Source organism: Arachis ipaensis, chromosome B7, assembly GCF_059453495.1.
Source record: "Arachis ipaensis isolate K30076 ecotype BB chromosome B7, ASM5945349v1, whole genome shotgun sequence".
Lineage (NCBI taxonomy): Eukaryota > Viridiplantae > Streptophyta > Magnoliopsida > Fabales > Fabaceae > Arachis > Arachis ipaensis.
Genome location: NC_142442.1, coordinates 108,295,317 through 108,306,620, shown reverse-complemented (window position 1 = coordinate 108,306,620; position 11,304 = coordinate 108,295,317).

The following is an 11,304-nucleotide window of genomic DNA, read 5'->3' as shown; positions in this document are numbered from 1 at the left end:
AAGAGAAGCCTCTACACATGTAAAGCTCAATGCTCAGCCCAAGCACACACCAAGTGGGCCCTGGAAGTGGATTTCTACACTATCTGCACTTAGTTACTTATTTTCTGTAACCCTAGCTACTAGTTGAGTATAAAAATAACTTTTAGAGACTTACTATGTAACTCATGACATTTCACATCTGAAATTTTGTTTCTTCTACGGCATGAGTCTCTAAACCCCATGGTTGGTGGTGAGGAGCTCTGTTGTGTTTCGATGAATTAATGCAATTACTACTGTTTTTCATTCAATCACGCTTGTTTCTATTCTAAGATATTCACTCGCACTTCACTCTGATGAATGTGATGATCCGTGACACTCATCATCATTCTCACCTATGAACGCGTGCCTGATAACCATCTCCGTTCTATCTGCATTAGCTTGAGTGTGTATCTCTTAGCCTCCTGGTTCACGATCAGAGTCTTCGTGGTATAGGCTAGAATTATTGGCGGCCATTCCTGAGATCCGGAAAGTCTAAACCTTGTCTGTGGTATTCCGAGTAGGATCTAGGAAGGGATGACTGTGACGAGCTTCAAACTAACGAGTGTTAGGTGTAGTGACAGACGCAAAAGAATCAACGGATTCTATTCCAACATGAGTGAGAACCGACAGATGATTAGCCATGCGGTGACAGCGCATTTGGACCATTTTCACTGAGAGGATGGATGATAGCCATTGACAACGGTGATCCACCAATATACAGCTTGCCATGGAAGGAGCCTTGCGTGCGTGAAGAAGAAGACAGTAGGAAAGTAGAGATTCGGAAGACAGAGCATCTCCAAATCCTCAATCTGTTCTCCATTACTGCATAACAAGTATTATTTAATTTATGCTATTTACTCCTCATAAACCCAATCACTTTTATTAATAATTTCTTGACTAAGAATTAAAAAATAACCATAGCTTGCTTCAACCCAACAATCTCCGTGGGATCGACCCTTACTCACGTAAGGTATTACTTGGACGACCCAGTGCACTTGCTGGTTAGTGGTACGAGTTGTGAAAAGTGTGATTCACAATTCGTGCACCATCAAGAGTCACTAATTACTCTACCAAAGCCAAGAGGTACAAAATCTACACTAAAGTCCAACCAAGCATTTCATCAAACACTTGGAAGGCATAGAAGGGAAGCAAGGTAAATTAATAACAACAATAAAATCTAACAACTACTTATGGCAAGGAATTAATAACAACAATCAAGAACATAAGATCTACATGAATTACCTCAAATTTCAGTAAAAGAAAATAGAATGAACAAGAGTAGATCTACAAACAAAATAGAAGAAAGTAATAACAACAATAGAAAAGTGATGAATGAAACAACATAGAATTGAGAGGTAGAAGAAGAAGAAAGCATAAATTGAAACCTAGATCTAAATTATTGAACTAAACCTAATCCTAATTCCAATCCTAGAGAGAAGTGAGAGCTTCTCTCTCTAAAAACTAAGACTAAAACTAATCCTAATGTGTGTTATGATTCAAGATGATCATCCCACTTCAATCCTTGGTCCTTTTCAGTATTTTGGCACCAAAGTTGAGTTGGATTGGGCCCCACAGGCTTTGAGAATTTGCTGGCCACGTTTTCATTAAAAAATCATAAATCAGCACCAACGCGTACGCGCACAGCACGATTACGCATCCATGGGTAAGTTCGCAATGTGCGCGTAAGCTCCTGGTGCGCGCGCGTGCCCATGGCCGAGTTTAACTCTTTGGCTTTTCATGATCTTCTCCACTTGCATGTTTCCTTTCTTGCTACCTTGATTCATTCCTAGCCTTTTTTAACCTAAGATTGCTAACAAACACATCAAGGCATCTTATGGAATCAAGGAGAAGTTAAAGTTATCTAATCAAAGACCAAAAAGCATGCTTTTTACACTTAGGCACAAATAAGAGAGAGATTACACAATCATGCCAAATCATTGGCTAAATGTGAGAAAAGGTTAGCAAAATACTCTAAATCCAACATAAGATAAACCCTGAAAACGGGGTTTATCACGCATCACTCACGCGCACGCGTCACCCTAAATTTTGAATATATGCGTATGAAACAGAGAGTTGTGCGTACGCGAGGTTGCTCTCGCGCCAATGGCACAATTCATTTCAGGCGTACGCGTCACTCACGCGTACGCGTGACTTGAAAATATCACAACCCACGCATACGCGTGCTCCATGCGTCCGCGTCGCCTGCACCGCATAGTTTATCCAGATCAGCGCCAGAATTCCTATCTTTTCTTACCTAATCCTAATTCTTTCTTCGTCCTTCTTAATTCTTTCTTCTCCATTCTTTCTCCTTTATTCTTTCTTACTTTTTCCTCTCTTCTTTCCCTCTTCACCCTCTTCATCAAGGTTCTTTTATTTTCTTCTTCCCCTTTTTACTTTTTCATTATTATTTTTATTTATGTTTTCTTCTTCTTTTTCTTTTTACTTTCATTATCTATGTTTTTTTTCTTTCTTTTTCTTTACATTATTTTAATTGGTGTTAGAAATTTAATTGGGTGATTGTTTTCTTCTATATTTTGCTTGTGGATTATTAAGGAGTTGTTTGACAATTATTAATTATCTTAGGGTTTCTTGCATGTTCAAATTCAATACTTTCAATAACATATTTACCATGCATGCTAAGTGTTTGTGAAAAAGTCCGTATGGCATTGTGCATATTTAAATACTCTATCCTTCCGCTCTAATGCCTGTTTTTTTTTTCACAAAACCCCTTTTAATATTTTATTGATTGAATATAATTGTCAATACAAATAGATTGTTAGTTTGAAACACTTGATAATCGAATTGGGCAATTAATGCTTGATCTATGCTACTCATGCCTTTGCCAGCATGCCAATAAACATCTTGCATCTACTTGCCATAACATGCACTTGTTATATTTCTATTGATGAACTTTTCACATGTAGTCGCGACCATGTATTAACGACATCCTTCTCTACCGTGCATTGATTATCACTTGTACCATCCTCTTCATTGCTCTAACCCTTAGCTTCAAATGTTACTTACTTTTTCCCTTTTCAGGATGGCCACCAAGAAGGATAAAGAGAAAGCTACTCCCAAATCACTAGCAAGAAAAGGAACAAAAAGAGCACTAGCTGCGGAACCTTCTTCAACAGCAGTAAAGCCCTCAACAAAGCGAGTCAAGAGGATCATCAAGGTCGATAAAAAAAAAGCCTTTCCAGCAAAGGACACTGCGCGGTTCACTAACCGCTACTGTAAGCAGATGTTCCCCATCCTAGCTGAGAGGAACTATAATAATGAGTACCTACTCATCCTCCTGAACCACATTGTTGATTTTGTTGAGCCCCAAATCGAACGAAGACAATGGGAATTCTTACGAAGACAGCCACGGCAGGTCAATCTCTCATGGGTAGTCGAATTCTACTCCAATTTTCACATGCCAACCCTGCAATCTATCTATGTTCATCAGAAGCAAGTCCCCATAACTGAAGAGGCCATTCAACAAGCTTTAGATCTTCTGCCTGCTCCAGAAGGATTGGACGCATACCAAAAAGCCTCTTTCAAGCGCCAGACATACCAATTTGACTGGGACGCCATTCTCAGAGTTATAGCACAACCTGGCAGCAGATGGATCTATGGATACCATCGATCCTGACCTAAGGGAATATTGGCTTCAGCACTCACCTTGGAGGCTCAAGTGTGGGCACAGATTATGTCCCACTACGTCTTTCTGAGCACTCGCGAGTCCTTCTTCACTGCAGACATGGCTGTTCTACTCTAGTGTATCCTTACAGACCAGCCTCTCAATTTACCAATACACATTTGGCATGCTATGGGACACGTACAGATTGAGGGCAACCTACTTTTTTCCGCCTTGGTTTCAGATCTAGTCTCAGTAGCCGGAGTTTCCTACAGAGCTGGGGACAACAAGGCCATGATTCCATGGGATGATCAGTACGTCCCTAACGGGAAGTACATCAGACCTCCAGCAGCCACTATCAACCGGAGCACAGAACCAGCGAAAGATATTCCCTTCTCCTTCCACATCACAAGAACCTTCAACAAATCATCTACTCCTACAGATATTTCAGAGGTTAGACCGGCTTGATCGGCAAGAAAAGCGAAGAGAGCACCGTAACAAATGCCGATTTACATACCTTAAGGAGTTGATTGTTGGCAACCACCCACCTGAAGAAGACCCAGATACCCCGGACTCCACTTTATTTACCAGCACAGGGATCCATGACGGTCCCGATTGTGGAGATACTGTTACCAACCCCCCTTTGTTCTTGACTGATGGCACCGAGGACGGTGCCAAGCTTTAAGTGTGGGGAGGTCGGTCAGTACCTGACTTCCGGAGGTAACTGCTCTTTCTTAACACCAATAAATTAGTTATTTTTCTTTTGTTAGGATAATATAGATTGCATAGTAATAGGCATTTGTATGCATGTTCTATTTGGTTGAAAAATAATAAGTTTCTTTTTAAGACCCTATTTTTGAAAAATTTTACTAATTTAAATCAAAACTTTTGTGTTAAAACTTGTTTCAAGATTGTAAATTGGAACATAGTTTAAAGCTAGAACACACAACCTATGAGACTTGAGCTTAATTACATGGTTACATTATTTAACCATAATATTTTATTCTTGTGTGTTTTCTTCTCTGTGATTGTAATCTATATTTTGTTCCAGTTTATATGTCCAATGTTTAATGTGTTATATGCATGCATATGATTGAGGCCATTATTTTATTAGCTCACTTATCCCAAATAGCCTACCCTTTTATGTCACCTTTGTTAGCCACTTTGAGCCTTTTAATCCCATTTGTTCTATATTTTACCACATCCCTAGCCTTAAGCGAAAAAACAAATTAATTAACCCAAATTGAATCTTTGGTTAGCTTAAGATAGAGATTGTGTGTTAATTAAGTATGGAAAAACTGTGGGAACATGGGTTAATAAGGGAATATGTTATGTTTTTACTTTGATAAAATATTGAGAATTTGGGTACCTACTCATGTAAGACCAGAAAAATTAAAAATCCATGTGCATTGATAATGTTATGTTTATTTTTACACTTTCAAAAAAAATTCCAAAAAAATATTCAATGAATAAGTAAATAAATAAGGGGACAAAATTACCCTAGTGCTAAGTTAAGTTAATGAAAAGATCAATGCATATGTGATACAAATTAAAAGAAGGGTTGATGCATGAGTATGTAATGCAACAGTGGGAATTTTGGGTAGCTAGGCATGAATTTAAAAGTATATAGAGTATGTATAGGTGAAAGCTTAGGTTGATCAAGGATTCAATTTATAGCTCACTTAGCCATATATATATACCCTCACCTTTACCTTGGCCCCATTACAACCTTGAAAAGACCTCATGATGTTTGCATTGGTACATTAAATACTAGTTGATTGGTTAGGTGAAGAACAAAGTTTAGAAAGCATGACTAAGGAAGAGTAGAGTGATTACCCTATATACTAGAGTGATTAGAGTGCATATACACCATCAGTGAGGGTTCAATGCTTGATTCTATGCTCTCTGCTTTCATGAGCTGTCTTCTTACAAGTTTACTTGTTTTTACTATATGATTTTAATTAGTGATATTTGATTTATATTTGTCTTGAAGAACTTATTTACTTTTAACCAAGTAGGCAAAATCATTTTAGCATATAGGTGCATTCATAGGTTGCATTGCATTGCATGAGTCTTACATTCCCTTATTTAGTCTTTTAATCTCCTTGAGCTAAGAATGAGGACATGCTAATGTTTAAGTATGGGGAGGTTGATAAACCACTATTTTATGGTTTATCTTGTGTTTAATTAAGTGGTTTCATTAAGTCTTCACCCACTTATTCATATGATTTGCATGATTTTATAATTCCTTCCTAGTGTTATTCTATGGTTGAAAACTTGCTTCTTAGAGATCTTTAATTTGTATATTTTAATTCTCCTTCATACCATTCGATGTCGTGATCCGTGTGTTAAGTGTTTCAGGCTTTATAGGGCAGGAATGGCTTAGAGAATGGAGAAGAAGCTTGCAAAAATGGAAGAAACACAAGAAACCAAGGAGATAACCAGCGAGCACCGACGCGCACGCATGGCTCTCGCGAGCGTGCAGAATGGAGAAATTTGCAGTGATGTGTGCGCGTGCCTGACGCGTACGCGTGACATGCGCGATCTGCAGAAATAACAAAAAATACTGGGGGCGATTTCGGGCCGAGTTTTGACCCAGTTTTTGGCCCAGAAACACAGAATAGAGCCAGGGAACCTGCAGAGACTCAACACATATTCTCATTAGCATAGTTTTAGGTTTTTAGATCTGAATCTAGAGAGAATTCACTCCTCCTCTAGGTTTTCTTTACATTCATAGTTCTATAGTTTTATTGGTTTTGCTTTGGATATTGAAGAGTCATCACCTCCGCTGAAGATACTATTCTAGTTTGTTTCCTTACTCTTTTATTTATTCCATATTCTTAATTCTTATTTAGAGTTACAATTGGATTATTTTCATGGATTGTTAATGCAAAGGATTACTTTTATTTTTAATTAATTTTGAATTCCTATCTTATTTACATTATTATGTCTCTTTTCTATTCCAAACTCCCAATAACGAAGATGGTATCCATGTCAATAGAGTAGATTCCCTACTGGACGTGGGGGCTGATTAAGAGGAGACACTTGAGTTAAAATGCTCAAGTGATTAGTTAATTTGGAAGTTGTTGGCTAATTCTGTATTTACTAACGCTAGACCTTCCCAAGGGAGAGGACTAGGATTTGCGAATAAGAGTTAGCTCAATCACTTGACTTTCCTTTATTTAGTAAGGGTTAACTAAGTGTAAACAACAACCTCTTTATACTACACTTGAGAGAATCCCAACAAGGATAGAACTTCCAATTAATCATTCCCCCAGTCAAGGCTTTTTATTTTGAATAATATAAATTCCTTTTAATTTTCATTGCACTTAATTACGATTGTTTATTTTCTGTTATTCAAACTCAAAACCTCTTGGAAAGCTCCTGATTAATAAATTAGCACCCTTTTTAGCAACTCGTTGGGAGACAACCTGGGACTCATACTCCCAGTATTTTTATTCTAAATTTTTGTGACAACCTTTCTAAATTGATGAGGTGGATTTTTGCTAGTTAAGGGCTATACTTGCAATGTTGTTCTTATATTATAATATCTTAATTGGTCAAACTTACGCCACGCATCAGTGTGTATTAAGGTGGTTCTTGAGAGTAATTGTGTTGGAATGGTGGTGGTTCCATGTATGGTTCATATGACCCATAAGGTGGTTGGTATGGTGGGTAAGCATTAGGGTCACATGGAGGTGGTTGGTGGTAGGGGGCTTGTGAGTATGATGGTTTAAAACTAGGTTGAGGAGGTGGTTCATAGGCATATGGTGGTAGTTGTTGACAACCATAATACCACATCCGTTAGATTGATATGCATTCGGAGTGGAATTATACCTATAAGGCACCGGAGGTTGTTGCCAAGAAGGGTGATCAATTCCTTGAGGCTCCTCCCATCTTTGATTGTTCCATCCTTGATGTATGTTGTCATTGTAGTTTCCATTTCCTACAACATAATTTAAACCAAACTCATAGCCAAAGGGATGAGAATTCATAATAGCAAAAGAGAATAAAAACAAATACTAATAAGAACTAATAAAAACTAACTCCTAAAGCAAGCAAAAACTAACAAAAAAGCATATTAACATATATACAATAGCTAATAACATAACACCATTGCAATTCCCCAGCAACAGTGCCAAAAATTTGATGAAGAATTATTGTCAGTCTAGAATTTCTCTTAATAGAAAAGGAAATTCGTTGTAAGCATAGTTCCAAACCGACTAATAATTCTCAATCAAATTTTAATATATTTTGGTGACACAAGTACAAACCCCAATGAAAATTAATCGAAGTATTTAAACCTCGGGTCGTCTCACAAGAAATTGCAATAAAGTGATCAATTATTAGCTATGAAGGAACAAGGGGGTTTGATTGATAAAATGGGCAAGAAAATAAATGACAAGAAAAGTAAAGAAAACAATTAAAGAAAGCAATTAATAAAGAGAGACATTCATGGCAATGATTGAGAATATAGGCTTTCTATCCTAGTCACTAATCATAACAGTGATTAACAAGAATTTATCTTATTTCGTCATCTCCAATGTTGGAAGAAGGTGTGAAGTTATCTTCCATGAGAGAAAGTCAAATAAGACTAGTTAATCTCAATCCAAAAATCATAATCAACTCACTAATTGAATTAGCAAGAGATTAGAGTCAATAGAAATAATATTAACTAACAACTCTAGATCATCAATCTAAATTGGGTATTAATGACTCAAGATTTCCCAATTTCTCTTTCCAAGCCAAGAATGCTCAAAAAGCTACTCTAACATCCAACCAAGCATTTTGTCAAATAATTGGAAGACATAAAAGGTAAGCATGGCAAATGGCAAGAAATATTAAAATCTACAACTACCCAATACAAGGAATCAACAATAACAACTCAAATTAACAATAAAAGAATATCAAACATCAAATTGCGTTAAAAGAGATCCAAATCCAACAAGAGTTCATCAACATAAAAGAGGCATAAAAGGAAAATTAACAAGAAAACTAAGAAGAACAAATATGTAAGAACAAAAAATTGTAAAGGAAACAAGATGAACACAAGAAATTGAACCTAGATCTAAGATGCAAAATAAACCTAAGAACCCTAATTCTAGAGAGAAGATGGAGCTTTTCTCTCTAGAAAACTAACCTACATGATGCTATCCTACAACTAAGTGCTCCCCCCTTGACCCATCTTGAATTCTGCATGAAATAGTCTCTGAAATAAGTTGGATTTGGGCCTGGGAAGCTCAGAAATCGCCCCTAGCATTTTCACTTTAATGAGGTCACGTGCCTGCTGTGACGCATATGCATAGGCCACGCGTATGCGTCGACTGGCGTTTTGCTTCTCACGCGTACGCGTCATGTCACGCGTACACATCGCCTGGTGACGATGCACCTCTTCACGCGTACGCATCGTTCACGTGTGCGCGTCGATGTATGCACTCCAAATCCTTGTTTTTTCCATGAATTCTCCACTTTGCATGCTTTTTTCTTCACTTCTTCCATCCAATACTTGCCTTATGAACCTGAAATCACTCAACAAATATATCAAGGCATCGAATGGAATTAAAGTGAATTAAATTTAGCTATTTTAAGGCCTAAAAAGCAAGTTTTCACTCTTAAGCACAATTTAGGGAGAATTACAAAATCATGCTATTTCATTGAATAAATATGGAATAAGTTGATAAAATCCCCTAAATTAAGCACAAGATAAACCAAAAAATTGGGGTTTATCAAGCAATTTAGAGCTCTTTGTGGCTTTAAGAGTAAAAGGGAGATGGTTAGTGGTTGGAAACAACATTCAAGGTTCCTTATGGTTGAGAGCTCAAGGTTGAAATGCAAAGGTTAGTGTAGAACAAGATTGCTTGGGTCTAGAAAGTTGTTTAGATGCTTGAGTGAGAATTCAGGTTGCTTGTCACCCAATTGGAATTGTAATGATCAACTTGAAGATGGGTGTAAGAATAAAGTTTGGGATCCCATCATATGTGATGAGGATCAATTTTGGGAGCTCGGAGCTTTTGTGGAACTTCATCAAGACTTGGTGTATTTGGTTGAAAATTCTGGCAACCAATGGAGATCCAAGCATTGGTGGAAGATTCAAGATGAGTTCAAGCATAAGCCGCCATGATAGGGAGCTCACCAAATGTCCAACTTAAGAACTTTAAAATAAAAGTGCTAGGTGGGAGACATCCCACCATGGTAAACTCTTTTCATATTTCTCTTTTGTATATATTGATAAATAAGTTTTATTTCATGTTTAGTTTGGTTGGTTGAGTTTATTTGGAAGTTTAGTTTGTTTAATAAGGTTTAGTGATGAGCGGATAATTTATACGCTTTTTGGCATTGTTTTTAGTATGTTTTTAGTAGAATCTAGTTACTTTTAGGGATGTTTTCATTAGTTTTTATGTTAAATTCACATTTCTGGACTTTACTATGAGTTTGTGTGTTTTTCTATGATTTCAGGTATTTTCTGGCTGAAATTGAGGGACTTGAGCAAAAATCAGATTCAGAGGTAGAAGAAGGACTGCTGATGCTGTTGGATTCTGACCTCCCTGCACTCAAAGTGGATTTTCTGGAGCTACAGAACTCAAAATGGAGCGTTTCCAATTGCGTTGGAAAGTAGACATCCAGGGCTTTTCAGCAATGTATAAGAGTCCATACTTTAGCCGAGTTTAGATGACGTAAAAGGGCGTTGAACGCCAATTCTACGCTGCTGTCTGGAGTTAAACGCCAGAAACAAGTCACAAACCAGAGTTGAACGCCGGAAATACGTTACAACCTGGCGTTCAACTCCAGAAAGAGCCTCTACACGTGTAACATTCAAGCTCAGCCCAAGCACACACCAAGTGGGCCCCGGAAGTGGATTTATGCATCAATTACTTACTTCTGTAAACCCTAGTAACTAGTTTATTATAAATAGGACTTTTTACTATTGTATTAGACATCTTTGGACGCCTAGTTCTTAGATCATGGAGGCTGGCCATTCGGCCATGCCTGGACCTTTCACTTATGTATTTTCAACGGTAGAGTTTCTACACTCCATGGATTAAGGTGTGGAGCTCTGCTGTTCCTCATGAATTAATGCAAAGTACTACTGTTTTCTATTCAATTCAACTTATTCCACTTCTAAGATATTCATTCGCACTTCAACATGAATGTGATGAACGTGACAATCATCATCATTCCCTATGAACGCGTGCCTGATAACCACTTCCGTTCTACCTTAGATTGAATGAGTATCTCTTAGATCTCTTAATCAGAACCTTCGTGGTGTAAGCTAGATTGATGGCGGCATTCATGAGAATCCGAAAAGTCTAAACCTTGTCTGTGGTATTCCGAGTAGGATTCAGGGATTGAATGACTGTGACGAGCTTCAAACTCGCGAGTGCTGGGCGTAGTGACAGACGCAAAAGGAGGGTGAATCCTATTCCAGTATGATCGAGAACCTCAGATGATTAGCCGTGCTGTGACAGAGCATTTGGACCATTTTCACAAGAGGATGGGATGTAGCCATTGACAACGGTGATGCCCTTACTTAAAGCCAGCCATGGAAAGGAGTAAGATTGATTGGATGAAGATAGCAGGAAAGTAGAGGTTTAGAGGAACGAATGCATCTCTATGCGCTTATCTGAAATTCTCACCAATGATTTACATAAGTATTTCTATCCTTATTT